Source organism: Scleropages formosus, chromosome 3 (assembly GCF_900964775.1).
Source record: "Scleropages formosus chromosome 3, fSclFor1.1, whole genome shotgun sequence".
NCBI classification, from domain to species: domain Eukaryota; kingdom Metazoa; phylum Chordata; class Actinopteri; order Osteoglossiformes; family Osteoglossidae; genus Scleropages; species Scleropages formosus.
In genome coordinates, this window is record NC_041808.1 from 32675349 (window position 1) to 32696852 (window position 21504).

The 21504-nt window shown below is 48.1% G+C and overlaps 1 long non-coding RNA gene across 1 annotated transcript in view; it reads left to right on the forward strand.

Annotated features, from left to right (window-relative positions):
* Positions 1-4690: 4690 nt before the first annotated feature.
* LOC108940916 (uncharacterized) overlaps positions 4691-21504 on the forward strand; it is a 63803-nt gene continuing 46989 nt past the window's right edge. Inside the window, exon 1 of the long non-coding RNA XR_001966596.2 lies at positions 4691-5487. This is a non-coding gene — a long non-coding RNA (uncharacterized LOC108940916). The remainder of the gene's footprint in view (positions 5488-21504) is intronic.

Below are 21504 nucleotides of genomic sequence, written 5' to 3' on the forward strand. Positions count from 1 at the left end.
TGACAGAGCAGAGGACAATGATAGGAGCGCACCCGTGTTATACAAAGTTAATCTTCCCTTCATATCCATCGGAGGACTAACATCTTCGTGGATGAGTTACCATTTCAGAGCTCAGTGTTTGTTAAACAGAAACGCTCCTTTTGGACGTCTGTCCCCTTTACAGACTTGTGGTGATAATAAGTAAAGAGTTTGGGAACAATGTGCTGGTCCTGTCCGCAATAGCGTCTCTTAGGTTGACGTTCACTTTTCTCCAAAGCGACCTACATGTTAAGTACATTTACTTACCCATTTACACAGCTGGGTCGTATCTTGCCCACAAGGCAGCTGTTGGAGGCTTTGTGACAGATACATTTGAGTTGAGTTGCTGCCTGCCTGCCAATGGGTCAACCATATCCTCCAGGCACAGCACCACACCTGCCCTCCTAGAAGTCCTTAAACAGAGCACCTCCCAAAAGCTGAGCCTTCGCCATCCCTGCCCCATGGAGAACTCTTTGTGTAAACAGGGATTAGCAACAGAATTACGACTGGATCCTCTGTGAATCATCGTGAAAGCCATTTAACAAAGGAGATTTTTGACTTCGTGTTACTGTGATGACTCCATCGTTCAGTTTGGGGCAGACACAATAGTTCTGCTAACAATAGGATTAATTTCTTCCTAAAAGCATTGGGGTGATGTCAGATGTCAGTCTGTGTGGGTAGCTGATACGACATTGTGTTTGCGCAGTCGTTGCCTTACACTGAAGATAGCATGAAGACAGCGCTCAGATTTCCTGATGGTCAAGAAAAGAGAACCAAAGACGGGAAGGACGAACAAAGAGGAACCGAGGCGCGGAATATTGGGTGAAAAATGTAGCGGGGAGCAAGTCTCGGCCACTTGTCTCCGGCGACAGAGACGTGAGCAGCTCGTCTTGGTTCTCATGCCACGGAGGCCTCTAGCAGGCTTTGAGCTGGTTGATGAATAACCACTGCAGCCTCTCTGATGCGGCTAGGGCACTAGTGCTAGCTCTCTGCCACATAAGGCAGTGTTTGCTTCGGTTCTGCTGAATGGAGCTTTGTGCTGGATGTAGAGAAAAGATATAGCAAGCTGCTTAGCGTTGAAGGAAACAAGCGACTCTGAGGTTCCACTGTCTCTCCGCAATAATGATTAACATCACACTTTCATAGTCATCTATAGAATGTGTTGTCAGTTGTTTGCAGGACCAGCAAAGTAAAAGCACTCTGTTCATAGTCTTTTATGCGCACTGACTGAAATTGCTTGTCCCAAGCGGGGTTGCGGCAAACCGGAGACTAACCTGGCAATGCAGGGCGGCGGGGTGGGGACACACCCTGGACAGGACGCCAGTCCATCACAAGGCACCCCAAGCAGGACTCAAACCCCAGACCCACCAGAGCGCAGAACACAGCCAAACCCACTCTGCTACTGCACCCCCTAGTCTTCTACCCTTCAATTAAATTTTTTTTGAGTCGAGGTGCACGATGGACAGTTTATAATTTTGTTGCTTTGTTGTATTCAGCCAAATTCCATTGCTGTGTGAACAGTTTACTCCTATTTCTCTATCTGTCCTTTCTGGTTCTGGACACCTGAAACAGGGCGGTCCTTTGTGTCTGTCCCCATCATAGAACTGCTTTGTGTGTCCATTCTGACAATGAAACCACTGTACATGTCTGTTCCTGCAGAGAACTGTTATACACTATTACATCAAGTGAGGTGTCAGATTGTTCCTTTCCTGCTCTGGCAGTGGACGCTTTCCGCTGTTTGTGTGTGTTTGTTGTATTACCATTAGACTGTAGGAATCATGGACACTGCAGATTTCTGAGTGATGCACTGTTTGCTCACACAGAGAAACCAGCATTGAAAGAAGAGATGTTTGACACACAAAAGCATGAATACACAGTCAAAACATTACATGAATAAAATTCAGCATCAAATAGATGTGCTGCTTCAGTTGGGAAATCACTGTGAAATACTGCTGTTTTCGTAATTCCTACATCGCAAATATAACTCTGTCAAAAAGCATGACGTTATGATGCTTTAATAATATTTGGTAACATTTGTAAGTATTCATTGAGCAGACAGTTTTCTCCAAAGTGGCATACAGCTCAAAGTATACAAAAAGCACACTCAAACCGACAACTTTGGGTACTGACATAGGATTATCAATGCACAGCTTGTGAGGTTGCCACCGTTTTTGGAACACATTACCAAAGTAGCTGCCTATAAAAGCAATAGTCACAAAGCAAATATTCTAATGATCATAGCAGATGGTGTTGAACAAATGAATGCAGGTGTCAGAAGAAAGGAAGAGAAGTGGGTCTAAAAAAGATTAGTTTGAAAGTCTTCTTAAAATCTGGGCGGTTATTCAGCTGTTCCGAGGGGGAGAGGGAGTTTATTCCACCACATTGGGTTCTGAACCAAGGATCAGCAAGCTTTCAATTTTTGTTCACTCAGGAAGAGGACAAACAAACGGCCAGAGCCAGAGAAGCAAAGTGCTATTTCTGGGCTGTAGTGTTTGATCAAGTCTATGTTTGTTACTATTTTGATATGTCTTAAGAGTATAAATATTAAAACAAACAGATAATTGATACTATAAATAAATCAGTTCAAGAGTCAGTAGAAAAGACTTCATAAGCTGAACTGATGCAGAAACTTTGAATTTTCCAGGCAGAAAGCCTTTTCTGTAAGTAAAAACAAAGTGGAGTGATGAATCGGGGGCGTTTTACAAAATAGATAATAGATAATAACAGAATGATTGAAATAGATAAAAACAGAATTTGGGATCTCCCAAATGTATCTCTGGTCTTGAATTGTTCCCAGTCTGTGAAATGCTTTGTTTTGGCACTATTTTTGTGAATGTGTTCTTCTTTAGCATGCACAAAATAATGGTGCTGTCTGTAGTACGGAATTTTTATACAATTATTTACTTACCAGTGAGGGAACTGATGGTGGTATCTACTGTCACTATATACTGCCGGTGAAGGAAGAGATCTTGTCTTCCTTCAAACACAACTTGATCGAACACATTTAACGGAATAAAATTATTAAATGGCAAGGAAACAGTTAAAGTCAAATCATGCATTTAATTGTTTGAAATAATCATATTTGTGAACCAGATTGTTACCAGACACCACATACATCTCCACTGATGCATCTTCCATGAAAAAGGAGCTCTTGCAGGATTTTCCGAATACAAAAGGGTATTCAGTGTATTTCATTAAATGTATGTTTCTCTCCGCTTGTACTTGTGCTTAAGATGATCCCCAGGAACAGTGCCTGAGGAATGCAATGCTGGAATGTCGCTCTGTTACACGCACAGGGGTTTAATCGCGGAAAACAATGTCTTTGTGTTTTCCGCCCGCGTTCCAGTCACGCAACGCTCTGCGAACGAGCCTTTGCCAAGAACACACGGTCGCACCGCCGGTGACTGACAGCATCGCGTGCGCCGCAGGTACTCGTGGATTGTGCTGGCTGTGCGCCAGTCGCAAGAGTGCTGGGGAAAAAAATTCATTGTGGCTTGGAGTTACTAAAAACTCACGTCATTACTGTTGTTGTGGTACCAGGCTGTGTGATATTACTGTTTTAATTCTATTGTTATTTGGCCTACACTCCAGCTATTCTCGTGATTTCACATTCTGGTCGGGTAACGACAGACTAATGAATACTTATCAAAGGGTTACATTCAAGACAAAATAGAAATAAAAGGTTGCCTATGTATGAAAGTTGTAAATAAGCCAACTGACAATGGAGGAAGAAAACCAAAAAACTCCCAACCGTAAAGCAATGGAGAAAAAAAACCTTGGGGTGGGTGGGTGAGGGGGGAGGGGGGGTGCCAGGAGCTGCCTACATCTCCTGGATATTTTAAAAATAAGACTTTTAAGTCAGTTTCCAGCTGTTCATGACACTGTCGCTAAATGCTAATAAGTTGATTTCCCGGTTTACATTGACACGTCGTGTCCACCATGGCATGAAGTCAGTTTCCTTCAACGTAGAGCGTTGGTTTCACGGACCACGGATCACGGACTACGTGGAAACAATGCTGAACAAGAAAGAAAGAATTTAATTAACATTCAGTTCCAACGAAATTCACTATTTAGATAGTATGATAAACAATAGCAAGAATGGTTGCAAAGAAAACATTCTTAACATGACTGCATTAGACCATTCAGCATCTCACAGTCCACTACTAAAGAAGCAATAAATGAATCGTGTGAGAGATAAAGTATTTTGTGTCTTGTTTTATTTGCGTAGTTAGTGGTGACCATTATGAAAGTTGTCAGAGCACCTTAGCATATGAATAGTTCTTACAGAGTGAGGGAGGCATGTCCTCCTGATGTTCATGCAAACCCTAATGTGTTGTCCAGTATTTGTGCATAATTTCTCTTAAGTATTATCCTTAATATAGTATTTAGTCTCCAAATATGTATGAAGTTGCTACACTCCCGCTTTAAGTTGATTTTTATTATTATAGTAGTCTTTGTGTTTATATATAACAGTGAAATGCACATAAAGGAATTATATGTGCGGTACAGGCTACAAATTAAACTTCTTTTTCAAAACCCGCGCAGTAAGGAGGTGGAGATTTGCTGGGATTTCAGTGGGCCACGCGTCGCACGTGTCAGGTAGAACTACATGTACCATAATGCTCTGCGGTTTGCGTCAGGTAGCCGTGCCGAGCCGACTGAGGAGCGCTAAGAATGGCTCGGCCAGTGTACTCAGTGTAGCGCTGGGCTGCTCGTGCGTGAGATGTTCAAAATGTGGATCTCCTGAGGGCGTGAGAAACCTCTCTGACCGCTGGGGTGGCGGTTACGGGAGCCGTCGGAGCTGCTTGGGACTTGACACTTCTAGTGCATAAATCCTTCTGTGACTGGATTTATACGTTTTCACCGACTTTCGCTTTCTTTGACGATTTTAATTCTGGCTGGAGGTCCTGATAATTCTGAGGATGGACACAAAACGCGGATGTATATATAATAATATATATTCTTCAGTCGCGGAGCTGCTGTGTTGTTCGCAGTACCTTTTTTTTTCATTCGGATTTCTACATGATGATTTGGGGTTAGTAAAAACATTTTGTCAGTGCGGATCATCATCGTTTTGGTAACTGCTCGCTCGTCTGAATGGGGCTACGACGTGGATGATCCGATCGCTCAGCTCATTGATTGTAAGACTGAGTCCACGCTCGTGGAGGACTGCTGTCCCACAGACTGTCACAAGTGGAAATAATACGGGAGGATGTACCCGGCACTGAAACAGGACGGACCCCCCAGTGTCCCGCACGCTGCCAGTGCCAGTGCCGCCGTTAGCGCTCCATCCATGGATACATTCAATAGACGGAATCTCTGCGTATCTCTGCGTAACTGTCCCGGACCCCCCATGGTTTGGATTATACGTGACTCTGGGATTCATTACCTGCTTTTACTCGATAATGGAATATGAAACGCACCATTACTGCGGATTACTCCCGAGACACAAACCCCACGGTTTGACAGGTAAGGTTCTTCATAACGCGCGGGCCATATGGTGCACAGCAACAATTTTACACCGTTTACGCCGCACTGTGGTGGAGCGCAATCGTGTGAATGATGTGAACCGAAGGTGCACACATTGTGTCTTTTTACTGGGATTTGGAAGAAGCCCAACATGATTATGGGCTGGATCACTTCATTGCCCCGCATTGCCGGTATATATTGAAAAAATTATGTGCTCTTCGCTTCGGTCCCGTTAGTTTCCCGGCAGCTGGTGAAACACACTGTGAGTCCCGAGAGTTTGTCTTCTGCATCGTTGCTTTTAGAAAACAACATCTGATCCACTTCTTCGCCTGCCGCGCCGCGTTTGAAGAGAAAATTTTTAATGTTTGTACCATAATACAGTTATTGACAATAAAGCCGCAATATATTCCGTCAAGCCTCGTGGTCCCCAATGTGTCCAGCAACTCCATGGAGCTCCGCTGTGACTCGCAATATGCATGTTGGTCTCCTCAGTATTGGAGAAGTTATTCCGCCGCTGAAGGAATTAATTCTAAAGGGAATAAACCGTAACGCCGCGTGTGTGACTTGACGCACGTGCGCCGACCTATGAGAAAGTGTCCCAGAGCGCTTATTTACACTTAATTACCACTTCCAGAATCCCGCCTCTTTAGGTACAATATTATCACCGCAGTTGTGTGCCGTTTCACGTGGATCTTGAGTGTCTTTTCTCGCTCTAATTCCGTTCTGGGGCTCGAGCCACGAGGCGCACGCGCGCCGCTCTGCTGTCAGTCACCTGTCCACGTGTGCGGGAGCGGCGCGTTTTCACACTGCGTTGGTCTTCCTGCTGCTTGAACCCTCGGCCTGTCCTATAATATTCAGAGCGAAAAGGAAATCTGGGTTTGAGGCTCAGAGATGGTATGAGATGTGTGCTTACTTTGATTTAAAAAAAAAAAAACAGTTTTTTTTGTGTGTTTCATAAAGGTTTATGAAAATGCATAGCAGGTCATGTTCTTCTCCAAGCAGTGTAATACTGAACTCAACATGGTAAGCAGCGATGGGGTACATTCTCACTTTCGACCCCGCGTGGCTGAGCTTCCACCACTTTTCGCTGAGTCTTCTGGGTTCGAGGATCCCAGAGGAAGACTTGTTGAAATGTTTCTAAATGAAAGGTGTGCTCCTCTCAAGGATGGGTTGTGTCTACATCATTGTTGTGGGGGGGACAGGTTCTGAACCATGTGTCTCCAGTACAGCGGTTCAAGGCTGCAGTGCAATGAGTCAAAGTCCCTGGAGTGGAAAGGTGTCATACGTCCGCTGATAGACAAACATGGTGTGAACCGTCAGAGTGTCTTGGGTTCAGTCGGTCCAAGAGGGCAGGACGAGATCTGAACTGATACTCATCAGCTTCACGTGAGCTTCACTGAAGATCCATCGTCATGGCAGCAGCGGTGCTTGTACGGCATCTTCAGGCAGCAGTACCTGGGGGCTCCTCCTGTCCATCCCATTTGCTTTGCTTGTGGCCTCTGTTTCCTTGCACCTGCTGCACTCAACCACACTGTTGTCCTCAAAGCTCGTGCTTCATGTCTGTTGGCACATGTGGTTAACGGTGTGCTTGAGTCCTTTGAAATTAAACCCCTTGTTTGTTGACATCTCCGGGTAAAGCCTACACTTAAGGTAATCTCTTTTTTTTTTTTTTTTTCTTGTCTTCTTTTCCACCCATGGTGTCAGTGCTCAGCCTTTTGTCTCGTGGCTTTTCCACGTTGAGAAGCCATGACATGAAAAACCATAACCCATACTTCCTGCTCACGTTCTGTGATCTCTATGGAGATCACACGTGTTATGATGTTATTGTCCTTAGCTGAGGATCTGATGGAAATGTACAACTTTTTGCTATGATTTATTTGAGAGGAGGGCAACGAGCTGTTACCATGGTGACCCATCCTGACTCAAAGGCAGTCTGGGTGTCTTCTGCAATGCAGCATACTGCAGAGGAACAAGGACTTTGAGATTTCTGTAACCTTCTGTCTCGGAAGAGATGTTCCTGTGGCATAATGATGTCTCTTGATTAACGTCCAGACACCCCGAGGAGCTGCGGACATGTCTCCATATTTTTCCCCCCATTTTTTCCCATATCTGCTGTCAGAGTTTTGCCTGCTTTGTTTGAGTCCTTCAGAAGGTGCACATAGCCCTGTCTGACCCTCAGCCATGTATGGATCTCTCCGTGGTGGTCTTGGATGGAGAAACTCGGCCAAATTGTGTGGGGCTGTGGGCTACACCTGGAACAAGTCTCAATTTTCTTCTGAAATGATGAGACGGGGTGGTCTCCTTGACTGGAGAATGTGAGCAGCAGGAGGAGTTAAGAGCTGGTATAGCAGCGGTTCCCTCATCCCACACTGATACCCTGAATCCCCCGCTAATGGTTTCTGGGTCATTGCGCAGGAAGGGGGCATCTGCAGTGCAGGGCGGCTCAGTTTGAAGGGGACATATCGTGGTACCGCTCGGTTGCTTGTGAGGAGGGAAAGGGTGCATGGACCCCGGACCCCACCTTCTCTCCTTCCTCTGTAGGGGAGCTACATCCCGTTGTGTGGTGACTCTTCGGCAGTGGATGATGATGCTGATGTTAGTCACAGCCTCCGAGTGCCAGCGCTGTCTTTTAACCGTTCCCTGATGTGCACACGGGCGTTCGTGCGAAATTCAGTCTTCCCCATTGCTGCTTACTCTTCTTCATTCCTCACCGTTACTCGACGCCCCAATCCATTCCTGTCCGCCGGGAAGTTAAACCGTATTAAAGGACTATATGTATTTGTTGAGTCCCACGATAGCGCCTCTCTATGTCTCCATGTATGCAGCAGGGACCACCCCCCATCTTCCCAGCGCCCCCTCCTCCTTCATTACAGTCTTCCTGAAACAAGTCCTCCTTTCTCTTCTGAAGAGGGAGCCTCTGTCTGCCGCCAAGTGACTCTCGGGGCGAGTATTGACGGTGGGACACTTGTTTTACAAAAGGGCCTGAAGTGTCATCTAAACTTGGCCAGAGGCCCCCGGGGGACACAAGACCGCCTTTATTTAGGACCCTGGAGGGGAGACAAAGGCCGACTTTGTGTCAGCGAGCAGGCCCTCGCAAAACAGTAGGGCCTTTTTTTGTGCTCTTCTCTGCTTTAACAAGGCAAGGGGGTCTACGTGAATCAGACCCCCAGAGCCACCTCCGTCCTCACAGCATCTGTCCTCGAGCTTGTAGAGCGTCGCGGGGCTCCGAGCGACAGAGGTTTTCTGGCCGTAGGGTGGATTAGCGCCCCCGTAGAAGAAGGTCGACCCGAACCTAATTTTGCATGCCATTATTTTTAAATTGCCGCATGCTTGCCCAGCTCGGATGGAGAAAGAAAGCAAGCAGTGCCCCTTGTCACGGGACGTCACCGAATCAGGCTTTCTCAAGAGGTGGCGGCTTTGTGGTGAAGCGCAGAAAAAAGGGTCTCGTTCACAGAGTCAAGCTTGATGTTCAGATGTTCTTCTTTCTCCGGCGGGAGATAATACGGCGGCTTTCTCCGAAAATGTTTATCCCATAAAACGTACTTGTCTAGACTCCAGACCTCAAACCGCAAATGAAAGATGCTGCAGAGCAAAAATCAAGGGTCTGGTTTGAATGATGCAGAAAGTAAACAGTGATCTCACCGCATCTTTCCTCATGACTTCTCCAGCCGACATCCAGCTTGGTGCCGCAGCCCACCCTTCGTAAGTGTGCAATTAGAGATGGACTTGGCCTTGAAGAAAAGCCGACCCAGTACTCCGCCCTGACAGCGTTGCGCACGTGGTATACGCTGCTGCCTTTACTCAGTGCCAGTGTATGAGCCCCCTGCTCAATAAGGTAGCCGGTCGGGTTCCAGCATGGTGGAGGGCTCCAGTGGCTATTAGCGTTACCTTCCATTGGAGCAACTCAAGCTTCTTTCCACTCGCTGAACTTTGAGAGCAGCTGTAAAGTCTGTCAGACGAGGAGGACCGTTGTCTGTGAGCGGCGGAGGGGCTAACAATGGGTAGCTTGTCTCTGGGGTGGCAAGGGCCAACGGGGGCCGGAGGAGCCTGGGGAGGGTGACCCGAGACTGGGCAGCGTTGGGCCGGGAAAAAGCGACCGTCTGATGGTGAGAACCGCTGACCCTTCCTGAGGGAAAATGGTACCTTTGTTCTGGGGTGTGTGTCAATGTCTGAGGGTTTGTGTGTGTGTGAATGTAGGGAAAGCTTGGAATGGTTATAGAGCCAGAAGCAAGTCCCACCACCTCGGCCTGGAAATCGGGAGCAGCGAACGCCCGCACTTGCTGTCGCTTGCTGAGTTCTCAGATTTCTGCATTCTTGTTGGCTTGACCCTGACTTTGGTCTTGAGGAGGTTCATGGTCTTTGGAGGATATGGGAAGCCAGGAGACCTGTAATGCCAGAGATGCAATCCATGGCAGGGCTCTGGTCCTCTCTGGTGGTGTTTCAGTGACATGAAGCTAGGTGATGTTCAGTCCTACCTGGAAAGAGACGTGACGATGGATGCAGTCACACAACTGCTGCTTCCAATTTATTCTACATGCGCAGTAAAAGCCTCTGGAAGAACCAAGGTAGCGTTTAAGATCCGTTGGAGCTACAGCAAGCAACAGCAGATCACTCCGTCCAGCTGGTTGGTGTGTGTGTGTAGGCTGGTGGCCAAGCCTGGTGAAGATCTTCCTCCTTCCTTCTGACCCTGCCTTCCGCTCCACTTATGTGCAAGGAAGGTAGCGCTCATTGCTGGAGCTCTGGTTGCAAGAGACTGTGGTTCAAGGGGCCGTCACTGGCTTTGGGACATCCCTTTTGACAGGGAGAAACAGCTTAGACACTCGTAACTCTTTGCAGAAGAAGGGAAGCCTTGATCTGGGCTTCCAGCTCGGACTGTCTGGTGCCCTGAGTATTTTGGGTACAATAGTAGGGCAGATGAGCAGTGAGAAGAGCCATGTGGGCGTGGGAGAAATGTCCTGCATTTCCTCAGCACACACCAAATGGATGCTGTGCTCAGTCATCGTGGGCCCGCCTGTCTGTCTGTACCTTTCTTTACTATGTGCCTTTGCCCGTGTGGACTGCAGTTTGTGCTCTGAGGATCCTTGAGCTGAAAAATTCACATCATGTACGGCACCTGATGCTGGATCCCAAAATTCACTTAGTGTACTTGAAATTGTTAAAGCGTGCCGTGTTTTAAACGTAGGAAAGATAATTCCTTATGTCGAGAAGAGGGGAAAAAAAGTTTCATTTTTGGAGGGAAAATTGAGGGACAGCCTTGTTCTTCCATCCACAAAATGTCACATGCTCCCTTGCTGTGCACAGTTAGTGGGGGAGTCAGTCTGTCTGTGGAGGTGCATGTTGGAAGATATTTAAGTGGTATTGTTCCAATATGTTTTTTTCAGCACTATACAGACAATTGTTTTGACAAAAGTTTCCATGCTGGACTTCTCCAAGTGTGTAGTTTTGGTAGATGGTATTGCAGGGCAATGTTGGGGTTGTTCTGGTCTTTGGCGCCCCCTAGTGGAAAGCGGCCGAATCACAGCTGACAGTTCTAGGCTCTAATAATAATAATAATAATAATAATACTGGTGTGTAGAGCTTTTCACTTTTTTACTCCTGGAAGCAGCAGTCTGGGTGGGCTTTTTTTTTTTTTTTTTAAATGATGTGGTTGCTCTGATTTAGTTTTTTGTGTAAATAGCAAATCAAGTATGGGATGAGGGTTGGAGCAAAAATTTGCAATACTCTGTGGGCCACAGGTGCAGTTAAGTACCTCATCTTTAGCTTTTAATGAGGTCAACGTCTCTTTTAACGGTGTCTGTCGTGAACAGTGAATTTGTTGCCTCTCGCTGCGGGAAGCGGTACAAATTTTCAGTGGTGCTCACAGTTCTCCTTTTTGATTACCAGCCTTCAGAGCTCTCAGCTGGCACATGGGAAGTTTACAGAATGTGTATTGATTTACATTTACATTTATTCATTTAGCAGATGCTGTTCTCCAGTGTGATGTACATTTCATACAAAATGCATTGTTCATTACATTAGGAGAAAGAGACATGGATGCAAACCCATGATTCTTAAGTACAGTTAGTTTCTTTCCACTATATGAATCAATGTTCATCACACGAGTTTATCCAAAAAGTTTATCCGAATATCTACGATTCCTGATCACCTTCCTAGTAATGATTTTTTAAAAAAAAAATTATTTTTTTTAAACATTTACATCACTTAAGTAGCTGTGTTTTGACAAAAGTTTCCATGCTGGACTTCTCCAAGTGTGTAGTTTTGGTAGATGGTGTTGCAGGGCAATGCTGGCGTTGTTCTGGTCTTTGGCGCCCCCTAGTGGAGAGAGGCCGAATCACAGCTGACTGTTCTGGGCTATAAATAATAATAATAATAATAATACTGGTGTGTAGAGCTGTTCACTTTTTTACTCCTGGAAGCAGCAGTCTGGGTGGGCTTTTTTTTTTTAAATGATGTGGTCTGTGTGAACAGCTATGATCTCAAAGTTATGGTGCATGAACATTTATACATTGCATGAACTTAAGAGATTGTGGGAGAAATGAGTCTGGAAGAGGTGAGTTTTAAGACCATTTTAAAATATAAAGTAAATGTGTATGGGGGACATGGTGGCTTTCTGGCAGGGCTGGGGTTTGAGTCCCACTTGGGGTGCCTTGTGACAGCCTGGTGTCCCGTCCTGGTGTATCCCCTTCCCCTCCAGCCTTGTACCCAGTGTTGCTGGGTTAGGCTTGGGTTTGCCGTGATGAGCAGTTTCAGTTAATACGTGCATTCATTTAGCAGACACTATCCTCCAAAGCAGCATGCAACTATTTACCTGTCTGTGTAGCAGGGTAATTTTAGCGGAGCAACTTTAGGTACTTTGCTCAAAGATAGTACAGTTGGGATTTGAACCTGCAACCTTTAGGTCCACAGGCAGGAATCCAAAAAACCAAACAATATATGAAGTACTCATTATTCCCCAGGTGCCTTTGTCTACAGAGATGTACGTTTGCATGTATTCGTGTAGCAGACGCTTTTCTCCAAAGCGACGCACATCTCACGGAAAGAGCTGTAACCACTACACTGTGAGTTCTACCCACTTTCCCTGCTGCACCAAACAATGTTAGGTGACTAAGAGTTATTAATCCAATGCAACAGTTTGACAATTGTGTATAAGTTAGGAGCTGGAGGTGGGATTCAAACCTATGACATGGGGGTCCAAAGGTAGGAACTGTAACCACTACATTATCGGTTCTTGCACCCGGAATAATTTGTTCCACAAACAGGGGGAAAGAGTTCAGTCGTTCCACAAAATCGCCGTTCAAGGTGAATTCTCCTTGTGTCGGGATCCAGCTGCCATTATTTCTTTTTCTCGGACGAAAAACGTGCCACCTAAAATCAATAACAATGCAAAAGTCAAAGGTATTTTAGGCATAACAATAAAGAAAGAAAACTGACTTTTAGCTCTTCTTTTAATATTCTGTATTACATTTGTTTATGCGGCGGTGCGGCCCAGATCCTGCTCTCTGGTGGGTCTAGGGTTCGAGTCCCACTTGGGGTGCCTTGCGATGGCCTGGTGTCCCGTACTGGGTGTGTCCCTTCGCCCTGTGTTGCCAGGTTAGGCTCCGGCTCCCCGCAACCCCGTATGGGCCAAGCGGTTTCAGATGGCGTGTGCGCGTGTGCATGCATTTATTTATTTATTTTTTTTTTTTTAATTTATTTTACAGCTTTTGATATTTTAAACATGGTTTCAATGTCAGTTGTAGAAAGAGCTGTGTTGGCAGAAACCCCGCCCTAATGACATTAGAAAGCGCGGTCTTTGTAAAGTCTCCTTTTTCAGTCTTATTTATATTTTCCTTGACATTTACACTCCAGTACTGATCTGTCCAAAGCAATAAAGTATATATGTACAGAACGGGTAGTTGAGTGATATTGCTTTGAAAAAAAAAAAAGAATTACAGAATTTTTCACATACAGGACAGCAATATATGTTTCACTAAGAACAACCTTGAAAAGTAAATGAAATAAAAGAAAACCCATAAACATAAACACTTCGCACAAGTGCTGTTCTGATGATAAAAAGGAAATATTTATGTTTATAGGAAATGTTCTGCCTTTGAAGTCCCTTCGCAAAGTAGTTGGTACAATAGGGGTTAGACGTGCTGCCTTGGGATGCGAAAGTTGTAGGTTTGACTCGCTCTCCTGCTGCAGTGCCCTTGAGCAAATAGGTAAATAGGTAATAGGTATTCAAATAGGTAAATACTAGGTAAATAATAGGTAGATACTTGCAGGTTATCTAACACTGGGAATCACTAAGGACAAAAGTGGCACCTAAATGAATTTATTCACACGCACACATACATTTTGGGTGGCAGAGTGGCTCAGCAAGTAGCGTTGCTGTCTCACAGTGCCTCTGTGGTGCAAGAGAACATGGGTTTGATCCCTGCTTAGTCTCTGTGGAGTTTGCATGTTTTGTCTGTGTGGGTTTCATCTGGGTGCTCTGGTTTCCTCCCATACTCCAAATACATGGTGTTCAGGTTCACTCATAGTATGTGAGTGACAGAGAAAGAGTGTGTTCCACTGATGTATGGATGAGTGACCCTTTGTAAGTAGTGTATCTAGCAGCGTAAGTCTTTGGGTGCTCTGCGTTGGAGATCCTGCTCCCCCACCAGCTTTTCAACAGCTAACTACAGACACCATGGCCTGGAGGCATCTTTGGGATTAAATGTCTCTTTTCATCACTCATTATCCTTGTTACCCATGTCTGCACTCTTAAATACCCACTTGGAAGGTTGCTTTAATTTCATTTACATTTATTTATTTAGCAGGGGGTGCGGTGGCGCAGTGGGTTGGACCGCAGTCCTGCTCTCTCGTGGGTCTGGGGTTCGAGTCCCGCTTGGGGTGCCTTGCGACGGACTGGCGTCCCGTCCTGGGTGTGTCCCCTTCCCTCTCCGGCCTTACGCCCTGTGTTGCCGGGTAGGCTCCGGTTCCCCGTGACCCGGTGTGGGACAAGCGGTTCTGAAAATGTGTGTGTGTGTATTTAGCAGATGCTTTTCTGCAAAGTGATTTCCAGTTAAGTCTATGTAGTGTTATGAGCCCACACACTTTATTCACCGTGGTGATTTACACTGCTAGATGCACTATTTACAATGGGTCACTCATCCATATATCAGTGGAACACAGACACACACTCTCTCTGTCACTCACACACTATGGGTGACCAGCATGTCTTTGGAGTGTGGGAGGAAACCAGAGCACCCAAAGACTTACACTGCTAGATACACTACTTACAATGGGTCACTCATCCGTACATCAGTGGAACACACCCTCTGTCACTCACACACTATGGGTGAACCTGAACAGCATGTCTTTGGAGTGTGGGAGGAAACCAGAGCACCCGAAGGAAACCCAAGCAGACATGGGGAGAACGTGAACACTCCACACAGACTGAGCAGGGATCGAACCCACGTCTTGTCATACCACCCATGTGCTATGATGTGCTGATCCCCCCTGATTTGAGACCTTTTTGTGACCAACGTGCAGTCAGAGCGCTGACTATTTGACTATTTCAGATTTTATTATTCATGTCCCTTTTTAGATTTTGTTTTTTTGTTTTTCTTATAGTTTCTCTGTCAAAGTCTTTTTCATCAGTCACGTTGAAACTTTGTATCACTCATATATTTTTTACAGTTTAGAACTTTGAAGTCCTAGTCCGTTTTAGGTGCTGTTTGCAATATTTTACCCGCCCCCCATAGATAAAGAGTGCGACAGTGTAAAATATTAATGTGACTCTACATTTTTCGGAGGGAGACACGGTTTGTTCTCACAGCAAAATGAAAATGTGCTCATGATGGGGTTATGAAGTTGGGTCACTCTGCTACCTTTCGTGATTTTTATATCGGTCCTGCTTGGAGGAGCGTGCCAATATCGCTTTCATTTACATCTACATTTATGTTTACATTTATTCATTTAGAAGAGACTTTGATTCAGACACATGATTCCAAAGCACAGTTAATTTCTACAGTTCTAAACACGGAATTATGAAATTTACACATTTATCGGGATCAGAATCCGATTTATTTGGCCAAGTATGCACACACATACAAGGAATTTCGCTTCGGTTCCCAATGGCTCGTAGTCTAGAGTAGGAAAAAAAATCAAAACATACATATACACACATATAAACATATATACATACATACAACCAGAGCAAAGCTACATTGACAGTATTGGGGGATGGAATCAAAAATGAGGGAGGGAATAAGTAAGAGGGACAAAGTGTTGCACAGAAAAAACTAACAATCAGCTATAACAATTTATCATTCTTGTGAGGTCAAGGGAGAAATGAATCTGAAAGAGATGAGTTTTGAAACCCTTCTTGAATGTAGAGAGGGATTCAGCAGTTCCGAGTAACAGTGGGAGGTGATTCCACCACATTGGAGCCAGATCCGAAAACCCTTGTGCTTTTGATTTTGGACTTTGCGTGCGTGGGATCAGCAGCCGGGTAGAGGTGGAGTGTAGCAGTCCGGTTGGGGTGTAGCGAGTGATCAGGTCTCGTAGATATTAGGGACTAGATCCGTTGATGGTTTTGTACGCCGTGACCAGTCTTGAATTTGATCCAGGCAGTTATAGGAAGCCAGTGCAGAGAAACAAGGAGGGGGGGGGGATAGGTGGGAACGCTTCCTTCTACTCGCAGAACCAGTCGTCTGGAATTTTCTGCTGCCTTTGTCACGTTTCGCTTATCTGGCCCCGAATGTGAAAGTTCACAGGTCCTGTTTAACCAGCGACGCCTTTTCTACGCCCTCATCATTTCTGCGGGTTCAAGCGCTTCTTCGAACGGAGGCCGCAGTTGGCTGTGTGCGTTCTTACAACGGTAGCAGTAGATACGCATCCTGCTTTTTCTGTACTACGGGGTCTGGAGGCAAGTTTCTAACAGAACAGCGGGAAGCGGCGAATCCTTCGCACCGCCAGGCGGTGCGGTCCATTAATGATTTGCAGTATTTGGCGCGTGTGTGTGTGTGTGTGCGCATTTCCTTACTGACCATGACTACGGAGCGAGCACCAGCACCTCATCAGTCAAAGACTGTTTGGCGAAGGCGGAGAGATTTAATCTGCCGAACGCGTGAAGGGGAAGGAAACAATACGGCCCGTTTATCAGCCGGATGGCGGCGAGACTCCAAACTTGTAGCGACCGAAGGAAGTTGCCGATCCGCAGCCCACGGGTCCCTTCCTGCAGTCCCGCGGTGCTAAAATAATGCGGGAAGTGTCCTCTGATGCCACATGTCTGTCCTTAGAAAGTCCACCCTTGATAGGGTATGAAGAGTGTGGGGGGTTTTTGATGCAATGCAAGGCCCTGCCACCAGGGGGCGGTGTTGCTCCATGCACTGCCAAAACACACCCTGCAGGGACAAGGAGACTGTCCCAGGTTGATGACTTTAATTATCCCACCATTGCCCGTGTCCTTCTAACCCATCCGTCCTTGAAGATCAAAGCGGGTCGGCACACCTGTCGGCACCTACTGAGGTAACCCCGCGACGAACTTCCATAAACCGCTTTTTCACGGCCTGGGTATCTTCCCGCCATCCTACGTTTGGTCCCTTCACAGGCTTCCGGGTGTGTCCTTACTTACGGTGTGCTGTAGATGCTTGTTTTTGTTTTCCTCAATCTCAAAATGTCCTCAGGCGTGTCGCTTTATCTACGCAGTGACGTGCGAGCGAAGGAATTTTCGTAAAGGGACCGTCGGGCGCCCGGACCCGTCGGCGCGGGACGGTTTGGCTCGGTGCGTGGACCCCTAGAAATAAGGGACCCTGTAAAACAATGGAGACGGTAGGCACAACGTGGAGGTGGGGGTGGGGGTGTCATGCAAATGGGGCTCGACGGTCACGTTTTCGAGGCGGGACTCCGTGGATCAGCACAGGGTGTCTGCAATTGGTCGACAGTTATAGCCCAGGTATAAATGGAGCGCAGAGCCCTGCCTGCGCAGGTGTGAGCGGAGCAGGGCCCCCAGCACAGCCACACAAGGGGGGGTTGGGGGAGGGGGGGGTGTGCCCAGGCGCACAAAGAAAACCTTGTTTTGCTACAGTCTGGTAGAACGAGAGCGGGGCGGTTGCACCGGTCGGACGTGAACCTAGTGTTTCAGGCTCGCAGATAGCAGGGCGTACATGTGCCGGGGCCGTGTGCGTATGTGCGCGTTACGCGTGCTCCGCCTCGCTTATTTTCCGCTTCGTGTGCTGCACCCCGTGCTCCGGTCAGCCCCCCGCGGCCCGATTTTATCGGCGAAACCTCATCCCTGTGACTCGCGGTGCCCACGCCGGCGCCGCTCCACACCGGGGCTCTGGGTGCCGTGTGTTTATCGCCTACCGCCAGCGCCTCTCCTCCCCACTCCGAAGCCTTATCGTCACCTGCCCCCCCACCCCCGTCCAGCTCCGGCCTTATCGGGCTCTCCGCTCATTGCCCTCTCCCTGCCCCATCTGCCCTTGCAAACCAGTCTCTTGGTCTCCATGCCGTTCGCTGCACTTGCAATCCCTTCTGCAGCCTTGACATCGATTCACGTATCTGATCCCGTTCCCCAGAACCGCCGAGAACGTTCAGCCGCTTGCAGTCACTCACCCATTTCTACACCTCGCTCAGGGGTACTACTACTAGAGGTGGGATTCGAACCCACAACCTCCGGGCGCGAAGCCTGCGCCGCGCGCTGCTGCGGTGTCGGAAAGGGGAATTTTCCCTCGTGTGCGGCGAGGCGGCGGAGCAATAACCGATTCCTCCGCGCGGCGAGTCTAAATCAGTCGACGTGTTCTCATTGTCGACGGCGAGGGCGGGACGTGTTCCGGCATTTGCTGCGGAAACCGTCCGCGTTCACTTGTTTGCACCCTTGCACCGGTGTGACCTCGTTCGTTGTTATTCCTTCGCCGACCCTTTTCCCTAAAGCGACTGGCAGCGTTAAGCTGCTGCCGTGATTTATCCATTTATACAGCTGGGGGATTTTTACCGGAGTATTTCAGAGTGCATACCATGCTCCAGGGTACTAAGGCAAAGAAAGGGGTTTGAACCTGGGTCCTTTACAGTTAGCTCATGCTTTTCTCGAAAGCAATGGGGGGTGTGGTGGGTTTGGGCGGGTCCTGCTCTCCAGTGGGTCTGGGGTTCGAGTCCCATTTGGGGTGCCTTGTGATGGACTGGCGTCCCGTCCTGGGTGTGTCCCCTCCCCCTCCAGCCTTGCGCCTTGTGTTGCTGGGTTAGGCTCTGGTTTGCCGCGACCCCATATGGGACAAGCGGTTCAGACTGTGTGTGTGTGTGTGTGTGTGTGTTGTCTCCAAAGCCACGTACAGTCATTTGCCCATTTATACAGCTGGGGAAGTTTTACCAGACTATTGTAGAGTAAGTACCGTGTTCCAGGGTGCCGCAGTTAGAGAGGAGACTCAAACCCGCGACCTTCTGGGCCGAAGGTAGCAGCTAGACCCCTTTGCTATCAGCCGCCCTTGGAAAAGCGTGTGTGAGGATGTGGAAGCTGAGGTTGAGGAGGTGTGTGGTACAGCTTGCAAGGACGCGCTGCTGCTGTTGGACTCCTCCGCGCGCCGCCGGTAGTTTCTCAGATCGTATCTCTGCCTCCGGCCTCCAAAAACAGACTGTTAGAGGCTCGTTTCCCCGGCCAGTGGTCAGTGGGAAGGGCGGCATTTTACCTTTGCCCTCCTCAGACCCCCCTGCCTTCTTCCTGTGAATGGAGCCCTTAACCGCCCCGCGTTGCACAGGTATGATCACGTAGCCCCCCGTGCAAGAACTTCCAGAAGGGTGTCCCGACGCCCCGGATTTCCTGGGAACCGTCACGCGGATCAAAACGCTCGTCTCGTCCCCGGGGACGTCCAGGCGACGTCTGCTGACGTCGTGGTTCGCCCCCCTCGTGGGCAGATTTTCCTCCAGCAATTTTTCGCAGAAATGCATTCGAGAGGTGAGCAGAACACGCGCGCACACACACTTGCATACACACACACACTCAGGCGGCCCCTTGCTGTTTTAATGCTGTCTCGCTGCTCTTGTAAAACGAGATGTTTCGGTAGCTGCGGCGTTTATGGCAGGCCTCACACGGGCCTCGCACCTCGCTCGACCTGGCGCGGAGACGCTTTGCGGGCTCAGTCTGGCCTCCGGTGCAGCTGGGAAGCCCTGGTTGCGCTCACCACCCCCCCCCCCCCCCGTCCCCCGTTCCCCAGCTCATTATGGAACAGGACCTCAGGATCCCCTCCAGCCCTCGCCGTTACACCAGGAGTATAGCTCAAGTCAAGGATCCGATCACACAACCTGTCGGGCTGCCGGACGGACGGGAAGTTGTGGTGGGCCTTGATCTAAACGTGCTCCGCTCAGTCGCTTTTTCTCATCTCCCTTGTTTCGATTCCGGGTCCGGTTCTGGAGAACACTTTTAATGCTGGGATTTCAGCCTCAGCCGCTGTCGGACGGGCTTCGGCTTGGGTTCGAATCCACCGGGCTGATTGTGTCAGCCGAGCTGCGACGTCCAGGGCTCTTGCCCTAGTTCCCCCCGACAAATCTCCGTGCGGTCCGGCCCACAACTGCAACGAACAACACATGTTACCGATCGAGAAGCAGAGGGATTTAACCCCGTCGTGTCCACGAAACGCTCTGTGAAACACTCCCTGACTTGGATCTGCAGTGCGTAGTGACCTTTGAAATGTAAACAGTCTTTGACAACCTGGAGTGTCCTTACACTGTTGCTGGAATTCTGCACAGGCGAGGGGGGCATGTGGGACACGACACCTGGGCTCACACCAGGAGTCTGTGCGATGCCCACCTGGCCTTTCTGGCCTTCCTTCACCTGCGTAGATGTACTCAGAGCACTACACTATGTGGAGGTGTGTGTGTGTGTGTGCCCAGCTGGTCAGGCTCCCAAATGGAGCAATAAGACACAGCGATTCTTTCTGAGAATGTCGGTGGCACAGCGAGTAGCGCTGCTGTCTCACAGCGCCTGGGTGGTGTGGGAGGGAATGGATTTGATCCCGGCTCAATCTGTATGGAGTTTGCATGTTCTCCGGGTGCTCTGGTTTCCTCACACACTCCAAAGACATGCTGGTCACCCATAGTATGTGAGTGACACAGAGAGAGAGAGAGAGAGAGAGAGAGAGAGAGAGAGAGTATTCCACTGATGTATGGAGGAGTGACCCATTGTAAGTAGTGTATCTAGCAGTGTAAGTCTTTGGGTGCCCTGGTTTCCTCCCACACTCCAAAGACATGTTGTTCAGGTTCCCCCATAGTGTGTGTGTCTGTGAGTGACAGAGGGAGTGTGTTCCACTGATGTATGGATGAGTGACCCATTGTAAGTAATGTATCTAGCAGTGTAAGTCTTTGGGTGCTCTGGTTTCCTCCCACACTCCAAAGACATGCTGTTCAGGTTCCCCCATAGTGTGTGTGTGTGTGTGTGAGTGACAGAGAGAGTGTGTTCCACTGATGTATGGATGAGTGACCCAGTGTAAGTAGCGTATCTAGCAGCGTAAGTTACCGCGGTGAATAAGGTGTGTGGGCTCGTAACACCACATAGAGTTCATTGGAAGTCGCTTTGGAGAAAAGTGTCTGCTAAATAAATAAATGTTGGAATGATTTCGCTGCGTACTTTTGTGTCGGTGCATTTTCGTGCTATGCCGTCGTTCGGCTGATGAAAAAAAATAACAGCAAGGCTGGAGAAAGCATTTTCAAGTATGTTGCTAATTATACAACCTTCCATGTGTTTGCTTCACTGGGCTCTTTGAACATCCGAGCTCAGAAGGGTGTTGTTTTCCGACCTCTGGCGTAGGTGGCCGTGTATCGGATCGGCCTAATCGTCGATCAGCAGCGAGCCATAAACGCACCTCGCGATGTCTGGGTTTTTACTCGTTAAGCTGTAAACTCCTGTTGTAAAACTGCGTTCGAGGAGATATTAAGCGAACGCGCGGAGGATTAAAGGAGACCGTTTTGAGCCGTATAATCGTAAACGCTAAGCGGCGTGACGTCGCAAAACCGGCGCGCGTTTCAGGCGCCGCTCGAGGCGCTTGGATCGCGCCTTCGCGG